Source organism: Cygnus olor, chromosome 2 (assembly GCF_009769625.2).
Source record: "Cygnus olor isolate bCygOlo1 chromosome 2, bCygOlo1.pri.v2, whole genome shotgun sequence".
In the NCBI taxonomy this organism is placed as follows: Eukaryota; Metazoa; Chordata; class Aves; order Anseriformes; family Anatidae; genus Cygnus; species Cygnus olor.
In genome coordinates this window covers 35,247,184-35,256,867 of record NC_049170.1, presented here as the reverse complement: position 1 = coordinate 35,256,867, position 9,684 = coordinate 35,247,184, and the positions used below count along the sequence as shown (strand labels likewise).

Sequence of the window (9,684 nt, the reverse complement as noted above, 5' to 3'; positions counted from 1 at the left end):
GCAGATTTAGACACCGTTGCTTTTAGAGTGAAAGGTGGGAAAATGTCAACTCTAGGCTCTTCACATGCAAAACAATTTTCCTGTACTTCTGGCTAGATTAATTCAGCTAAGTGAACTGTCAAAAAGTGCACCATTAATTCCACTGTGATAAATACAACACATCAGAAAAAAGTAAGCTTATTTCAAGCCTTGCATGCTTCGTGGAGCTGGGTAGACTCCGGGTCCTTCACCGCTTCTGAGTTTGACAGTAAAGGTGTTGATCAGTGTGAGAAGCAGACTGACATCCATTCCGTGCCTTTCTTCTTCACCCTGGTTCAGGAAAGAACTCAACAAAATGTTCAGCTCTAATCGGGTATTCACACTGTACTCGTGCATGCACATGCTCATATACTTCTCTGATTAAAAACATTTTCCTGAAACAAGGTCTGGGAGCATGTAAGTCCTGCCATGGACTGGAAAGGGCAGGTTGAACATAGCAGGTTAAAATTGTCATCATTTGCCATTTTGAAAAAATTTCAACAAAAAATGGTATTATTTTTTCCACCTGTGATTTAACTTAGTTACCTCTTTCAGTGAGTAAAAGTGAAATGTGCTTACCACAGTGGCAAACTTAGGAGACCTGAGCTCAAATACCTGTTTTGGTGTGTCCCCATGCGATTTTGGAGAGGTCAAAAAATGTACACATGCTAGAGCTCCCTGAAATAACTGTCACTGCACTAACCTGGTATGTGAGTGAAGTTAGCTGAGGAAATGCAGAATTCAGCACAACCTAAGAAGCCGAGCAAATTAGTCAGGCTATCACATATCTTTCTTCCACAGAGTGATGGTGTTCACATAGACATTTGTTGTCTTGTCTTTTCTACACCAAGTGTTTTGTGTCTGGAGTGTAAGAGGGATTTCTTGTTCTAGCAAGTAGTATCTCCATTTTCACAGGGGTCTTTACTGGATTTTTTTTTCTCTTCGGTGTGCTTTAAGATAGTGTTTTTTTTTTTTCTTTTTTTTTTTTTTTTTTGTCCATAAATATTTCCTTGTTATCAATGCAGCGTGACTTGGCAGAAAACCAGTGCAAAATGTGTTACTAAAGAAAACAGCTGTTCAATGCACATAGGTGTATGGAAAGACTCTTCCTGAAGTCATGTGGGATTGGACATCAGATCATCTGGACATTACAACAGAAGAAAACTAAGAAAGGACAACTAAGTACTCTTACCATAGGCAGTTAATGTATACTTCCCTGGACAACTTGCTGTCTTCTTACCAATGAATACTTTTGTAAGAACAAGAGGAAAAGGAAAATGGAAAGTGAAAGGAAAAGGAAATGGAAAAGGAAAAGGGAAAGAAAACCTACAAAATGGTGTGGACGGTTCCCGCACTTGATGCTCATTACGTACCTCAAAAGATGGTAGACCTCTGCCAGCTTGCCCAGGGAAAACATTATTTCCAACTCCAGATGTGTTTTTTTCTTATTCAAGTTTGCACTTAGTCTTTCTTCCCTCCTCCTTTCATGAACAATTTTCTATCAAGCCATTATTGGATGAAACAGGTTAGCTGTTTCCAACAAAGAAGGAAGGAAACAAGAAAACTTCTTTTCATGGGAAAGAGCGTTTTAAAGAAAGGCCCATCCCACTGGCATAAATCAACAAAAAACAAATGTATTCATTTAAGTAGTCAGAAAGTCCTAATATGTCATCTTGTCATATACAGCATTCGGCTGCTTTAATAGTATTATCCTTTTCTGTTTTTAGAAAGGAGTTCATTTCACTGAGCTTGTAAAGTACAATATACTGTATTAGAGGTTTCATTATTCACAGGGACCAAAAGAAAAAAGAAAGATCTTTCCACACATGATTAATACCTCAGCTGAATATCACGTGCTGGATTTGGGCCATTCATCAGCAATTTAACATCTGCAATCTGGCCATGGTGAGTCACTGCTAACATCATGAACAAATCATGGATGCTCTGCGGTCTTATGGTTTATGGGCCTTGCATGAAAAGAACATGTGTTCAGCCTGTGGATGAAATGAGCATGGTCTAAATTAGATGCAAAGGAAGTTACAAAAAGGAGCCTTGCCACTTATTTATTTATTAAGTAGATGTATCTGAGGTGAGGAGCGTTTGGGGAAGCCTGGCTTTCAAACCTTCCCTAATAGGGAAAGGTTAGAGGGTAGGAACCAGCAGGATTTAACAGAAAAAGAACAATAGAGACCAATAAAGCAAATTGAAGTGATTAAATGCAACATACAGACCCATGTTTTAACCTGTAAGGTGCACACAGTTTTTGATGCTAAATGTAGTTTCATTTGGTCTCACTGACTTAATAAGTTACCAAGAGGCAGAAGAAGCTGCCCAGGGAATAACCTGATGGTACTCATCTCCTGCGTAGGCTGATACTCATCTGTAGCTACACTGGAACCTGCTCCCTTATGTAGGCAAATTTCCGTGTCACGATCTGGGCATGCTGACAGCAAGCAGTACATCTCCATGCTAACTCAGGTCCTGCCTTTACCCTTGATTTCTGCCCCAGACCTGGACACCCACAGAGATGCTTGTGTTGGCAGCCTCCTTGTTCGTGCCTCCTGGGACCTCTGGGACAATGTGCTCAGGGACAGCCCTCACCCATGGGGTTTTCTGCCTTCCTGGCTCCGACAAAGGCAGAATTTGTTGACCGTGTCACAGAGTCCAGCGAGTCATTTGAGCCTTTTCTGAAGAGGAAAGTGAGTTTAGATGGGGAAAATCTTTTTCTTTCTTTGGTGTTTTGGGGATCGTTGCTGTGGCTGCTGTGTCAGCTTAGATATATTCTGCGAAACATGCCTAAAGATACTGACTACTCCTACAACTTCATTATATGATACATGCTCTGGAGATGCAAATAAATGTATAAATTTGGACATGTCTGTTTGGGGCTGCAGAGATGTGTGATTCCTAATTTTAATTCTTACCCATTCATGAAAAACAAATGGGATCCAATCCATACTCCTGCTATAGTTTTATCTCTGCCTTCCCAGAAAAGCAGTGCAATAGATCCTTCAGGGTAAACCAATCAGGATCACTTTCTAAAAGTTGAGTTGATTGGCAGATTCTTGAGGGGAACATGAATAACTTTTGTAAATTGCCTTCAAAAGTAGCACAGGATCTTTCAGTCAATTTTAAGAGAACTGTTTACTGTTGCATATGGCAGTCATTATTTGGAATAATAAACCCACTGAGAATCTGAACATGCATGGGCCAACAGATGGGTCATCTTGCCTAGCAATTTAAGCAAGTAATTTATTTCAATCACTAGGACAAAGCACTCGGAGATTACTAATTCCATTCCAAGACACATGCAACAAAGTGCCACAGCCTTTCTGAATTTTGCAGCCATTATGGAAATGTACACCTGCTCTTTGGGATGTGGGACCATTTTTTTGCTTGCTTGGAGCAATTTGTTTCAGATTTCTTACCAAATAAAACTATTTTCTGATTCACATCAAGAGAAGGTAGGAAATGAATGACTGCAAAGATGTATTACAAGATAAAGTCAGCTGGTTTGGGAAGTGCTGTACAAAATATCCCTGCCTGTGGCATGGGGGTTGGAGCTAGATGATCTTTAAGGTCCCTCCCAATCCAAGGCAAATTCTATGATTTTGTGAAAATCTGAACACTAAGCAACAGAAACATAGAGAAACAGTTGGGTTATTTTCAGTAATAGTTGTGCATCCTATCTTCCTCTGAAATGATTAGAGCTTTATCAGCCAGGAACAATGTGTAAATATATACATCAGTTATCTCTTGTAGCAACAAAACAGGATTTGCTACCTTATGCTTTGCCAGTTGCATAATCTACTGAGGTCTCCTGTTACCCCTCTTTGAAAATAAATATTCAGCTCCCAAAAGTAGTGATCCAGAGAATATGAAGTTGGCTGTCATCCCAACGGGACAGGCAGTTCAGACAGCACAAGGACTTTTGTAATGTCGCACAAATGTTTTTTTGCTGTGACTTGGAGCTACCATCATTAGGGTGACTGAAGGTCCATGGAGGGTCCCAGAGTGTTGATGTGCCCAATGGGTGAGTGCAGCTCAACTCACCACCAAGAATGCCTTGTGTAACCTTTGCTCACCAGTCCGAAATGAAAATCTACTGTGAGCATGTCTGGAGCCCCAGCCAGAGACATGCAGCATCACTGTAAGAGAACTGAATGCTACCTCAAACAGTAGTCCCTTTGGTGGGACAGCACCATTTCAGTGGCAAAGGTTGGACTTGATGATCCTCGTGGGTCCCTTCCGACTTGGGATATTCTAGGTTTGCTGGCATATGTAAATTCTGCAAGAGAAAGATCTGCTCTGTACACAAACAGGCTTTTCAAAATAAGCCACCTCCCCTGGGGCTTCATGGTGCTGGCACGCCTGGTGGCTTGTGGCTGTGGAACAATGCAACTGGTGGTGGTTATGAAGCAACATGAGTGGTGTGCCAGAGCTGCTTCCATTAAAACTTCCCCTAAGTGCTGCAGAGTACCCAGGGCTCTCCAACAGCAGCATTGTGTGATCATGCTGACACAGGTAGTGTTCAGCCTGGTGACCTGGTTAAGAATTAACCAGGTCTTGAAAAGCATGGTGAAATCTGCTCTGAGCTGTCTCAGTTCTCTTCATGAGCCTTCTGAGCTGGTGGAAAATGCAGTGAGATACATTCATCTAGACTGCAGTTCATTTAAACCTCCGCCCAGCTGGCAAGGAGATCATTAAACTTCCATAACTTGATTGTGTGCCTGGGTTTTACGAAATAGCAAGCTCTTGTAAATACATGGCATGTTTACCTAAACCTCTGCAGTATGATCAATGTTGTCATATAAAATGTAGCTACTGATATTTCATTTTGAGACATGAATGTGGAATGAATTATTAAAATGAATTCCAAAGTTGCAATATTTACTCATTAGCTGATGTACTATATGAGTAGGCATAAAACCTGTCACCAGTACGATGGCTAGGGATTAAACAAATTGTGGGGGACTTTTGAAGAGATGATCCTTCCTCCATGTCTGCTTTAGAGAACAGCTTATGGAGTGTTAAATGGCCATCTGAAGCAAAAAGTCCCCCCTAATAGATAGAAAGGTAGAAAAAAATTAGCCATTAAAAAAAAAGCAAACTAACAATGCATGTCCCACTGCAGATTGGCCTGAAAGGCTACATTTTTGTCAGAAAGAAACAAATTGTTGCCAACCTTTTAAAAATCAAAATATTCTGCTTTGACATTTTCAAAATGACTTTCTTAAATGTGTAATTTCACAATAATTATTTCATAAAGAAACAATTGAATTGAAAAAGCCTGGAGACAGCCTTTTGTTCGACCAGAATCAGAATGAATTTGTTTGTTTTTCTTTCACCAAGAACGATGAAGTATGACTGGGTTTGGATTGACCTGGAACATACTCCATCTGATATTGCTGCTTTTTTAAAATTCAGCTGCTGAGGGGAAGCGACATGGCACCAATCCGTCCCCTGCTGCCTTGAGGACACATCTGCGGGGACACATCTGAGCCATTGTCAGGGTGCCCGAGCCTTCCTCACCCCTTTGTGTCCCAAATCTGACCATGTCCCCTGGGCAAATGTTACCAGGAGAGGAGAGCAGTGGGAATGGATGCAAGCCTGTGAGCCCTGACCAAATCACTCCAATGCCAAAATGGAAATTCCTGTTGGGAAAAGCTGATTTTGGATGTGTTGGTGGCTTAGCCCTACTTTCCCTTTTATCTTTATTATTTCAGCCATGCTGCTGTGTTTTCTAAATTCTTTGGCTATGGCACACATTCAGCATCCCTGGCCCTTACATTCAGAGCCTTCTCATGCTTCCAGTCCATTTGCAGTGCAAAGTTTTAATGTATTTAGAAAAGAAAAAGTTCCAGATGTTTAGCAAACTATCAAAATAATCTGGCTTTTCTTTTTGTAGGAAACTTTTCACTACCTGATAAAAACCTGTTTTCTTAGCAAACAGATTCTATGTCAGCCAGAGGTGTGAAACCTTAATAGAAAAGTACCGTATGCCAGTTTGGGAGAGAAAAAAATTCCAACAGTTTCCAAGTGTCACTACATACTTTCTAATTTTCACTTAAAAAATGATCAGTATATAAGAATATTAAAACAAAGTGTGGTAAAAAGGCAAAACAAAATTCCAAATTTAGTATCAAATATACAGACAGATTTTTAGTTACTTTTATTTTTTATTTTTTTAATTCAAAACAGAAAAATATGCAATTCACAAACTACAGGGTTGTTTCAAACTTAGGCTGAGTGAGTCCTTACAGGGATAACATAAACTAGTGCAGTTAACTGGTGCAAAAGGAGCAGTGAGTTGCAGGGAAGAAGCTTCTGATGAGCACGCATCCCATTAAGGGGCCAGAAGTGCGAGTTACATAAGAACATTTTCTGCATCTTTTATTATAAATGTTGAGAGGCTAGTAAATCGACTCAGCAAATAACTTCTCCGCACAAACATCCCATGTCATGACAGACAGAAAGCATTTCATAGGGAGTTCTTCCTACAAGAGGAAGGAAGGCATCTCCCCAGGCACAAGCCTTTACTCCAGCTGCCATTCGCAGCCTAAAGGGAACAGATACTGGAGGGGTGCCTTGAGACGCAGTGGTACAGCAGTGGGGAAACTTGTCACCTCTGTCTGACACAGGTTTAGATTTGTTTCCTGACCACAGATTTTCATTTCACATCTTGGTCTCTCCTCCAACCCTTCCCCAGCTGCAAGCTCTGTGCTGCCCCAGCCACCACTTGTTTCGGTGTATTTGCAGGGTGTGAAGGAGTTGTGGATCTGAAGGAGACTCTCTGAGCTGTGCCAGATGCTTGCAGGTTGGGGGTGGATGTCACTCTTGAAAAGCTGAAGGCCAGATGCCAGTGTCTCCAAAAATGCTGGGTGCTCTACTACAAACACTGCCCATGCTGCTGGGCTGCCTCCCGTCCTGCATGCATGACCTGCAAGGCAAGAGGACAGTATTTTTGCACGTAGTGTGGGCATTGAATAACACACACCAATTTGATGTTGGTAGGGAGCCCAAGAAGCCAGATCCCCTGCTTGGAGGTGCCCAACAGGAATTAGGGGGATAACGAATATACGCGCTGGCAGACCACACAGGCTGCTCTGATGACTAGCCTCCTGCTAACAGACAGGCTTTTTGCCGGGAGCCAAATTCCTTGGTACATATTGTTCTGCTGTGTTACAGGGATTAAAATCACCTGCTGTATTTGAAGCTCTCAGGATGAAAGGCTTACTGACCTACGTGGGGTGATGTCCCTCACAAAGGGCTGGTGGTTGCTGATCTCTTTTTGATTAGCTAAATATCAGTTTATATACAACTTTTCTTTTATTAGTTTTAAGCCACAAGTTTACCTTTCAGAAGCTGTCTTGTTATGTCTTTTTAAATCTATATTTCAGTACATTTTTGGCATGATTATGAGTTCCTGTGTCACTGCTTTAGGGGGAAAAGCAGTAAGCAGTTAAACAAACACAGGACTATATTGAACTCATAAGCGTGTGTACTGGAAAGCTTAGGAATGCAGCCAGACTCACTCACCACTGCCTAAATAACAAATAGCAGTGAGCTCTTCAACTTTAGAGTAGAACCACAGCTCATCCTTTGAAAACTAAACCTCAGAAAAGGCTCTGGGGAGTTTTGCTGACAATGACATCCGCCGTCTGCTTTCTCTTGCTCACCTCCGGTCTCTGCTCATGCACATGAGATGCAGGTGTGGAGCCAGGATGCATTTTTGGTTACTCCTCTTGCCAAATCCAGAGGGGTGTCTGCTAAGTTGAAGGAGGAGGCATCTGGCCACTGAGCTGGGTCACACTGGCAATAAAGAGCTCTGAGCATCTGCAGCCTCCCCTCCATGCAAGCTTCCCTGCAGGCTCCAGAGAGAATGTATGTGTGTACAGGTGAAAATCTCTCCTGGGTCTAAAATGAGACTTAGTAGGAGCAGACACTGTTTGCACTATGGAGATGACAGAGAATCAAGTGTTGGTGAGATAGAAGATTTGAAGTAGAAAGGCATAAGCAAATCAAGCAGAGTTACGCAGACTGCACGTGTCTGCATGAGCTGTAGGTAAAAACACAAGACAAAGCACGGGGGAAGATTACTTCATTTTGCACTAGGTTGCATATGAAACCAAATAACAGCAGGGTTATTACCCTGGGTTATTACCATCTTGAGTAAGTGTCATAATAGGAAATGAATGAACCATCAAGAGCAAACAAAAGGTCTTGTTTAGTAGGAGCAGGACACAGGAACATGATCTGTCTTGGCACTAGAAAGAGTGATATAATCATTCCTTTGGCACTCCTTTGGTGGTAAAGACAACAGAGTAGTTGAACAGAAATCAGTTATCTTTTCTATGAGGAGTGGCAGTGTGTTGGCAGTATGTTGGCTGAATGTGTTGGTATATTACAAATAGGAAGAAAAAGCACCTACAGCACCTGTAATCATAGCAAGATAAGATACATCCACCAATGGAGAAAAAAATACCTAGTTTTTGATCTCATCAGAAAGAGCACAGTCCCCTGGAAAGGCAGAGACCACATCTACTGAGGAAAAGGTGAAGTCTATCTTTTAAAGGTGTCAGAAACTCAGAACCATAAACTTTCTACAGCTCAAGCCTGAAGCAAGCTCCTTCATCTGTGTAGACAAGGTGGGTTGGCTCTTGATCCCACAGCCATAAGCAAAACCCCAGATGCTGGTCAAGGTACAAAAAAGACACATTACCTCGCTTAGTATAAGCCCACTGGAAGAAATTAAATGTGTAAGAGGATCATATTCTGTTACTTCTGAGTAAAGACCTTACTGAAAGCAAATATTTTTTGTGTGTGATGCATCAGCAGGGTTTTGGCACTCTCCTTAGGAGAAACACAGAACGCCATTATTCAGATTTAGCACCTTATGCATGTAAAAGAAAGAAACTGTTTCCCCTGCCTACTGGTTGGGTTGTGCTTGGCACCTATGGCAGCTCATTGGGAAATGCAACAGATTTGTGATAGTCTAGAGGTTACTAGTGTCTACTCAGGTGATGCTTTGCTTTGGGGAGAAAAACATAAAAAGGGGCATGATCAGAGGATCCTAGCAGCTTTGGAGCGAGCCACAGCTGCTAGATGAAAGCTAAACAAACACCACCAGCATCATAGAAGGAGTGCATGTGAGTGAGCAGGTAACAGAGTGCAATGAGAGATCATAGTAAGGCCACGACTGTTATGAACGCAGCTTCTGAATAAGCAAAAAGGTGTTACAGAGATTCTGAATTAGGCAGGGAAATGCAGGTCTCAATTTAACTACATGAAGGAACAATCAAATATCATAAGGCAGACAGAAAATTTGCTATAGGTCTGGTGATAATGAAGGAGTTAGAGACCCTACCTCTGAAGTTTTCTGACAATAAGCACAAAATTAAGATGTCTGCAGTCCCACAGTAAGGGTATTAGGCCTTCCTGGAGCCTAAAAAGCACTGCTGCTGCTGCCTTGCAGAGTACCCAGTGAGCAGTGTGGCAATGCAGAGGCTAATTGATTGGAGGTGATTGCTAATCACCACCAGCATCACACACTTAGAGCTAAACCCTGCCTTTGCTTTCTGTTAAGTCCAGCTTGTACCACTGTGAGCAGCCCTGCTGACTCAAAATTGCTGTTTCAGGTATTTGGCATGGGGACTGGCCATAAAT

General features: G+C 41.9%; 1 long non-coding RNA gene across 1 annotated transcript; it reads right to left on the bottom strand.

Moving 5' to 3' along the window:
* Positions 1 to 6,232: 6,232 nt before the first annotated feature.
* LOC121065925 lies at positions 6,233 to 9,457 on the bottom strand. Its single transcript, XR_005817395.1, has 3 exons — positions 9,386 to 9,457; positions 7,698 to 7,889; positions 6,233 to 6,958 (listed from the first exon to the last, which is right to left on the bottom strand). It is a non-coding gene; the product is annotated as an uncharacterized LOC121065925 (long non-coding RNA).
* Between the last annotated feature and the right edge of the window lie 227 nt (positions 9,458 to 9,684).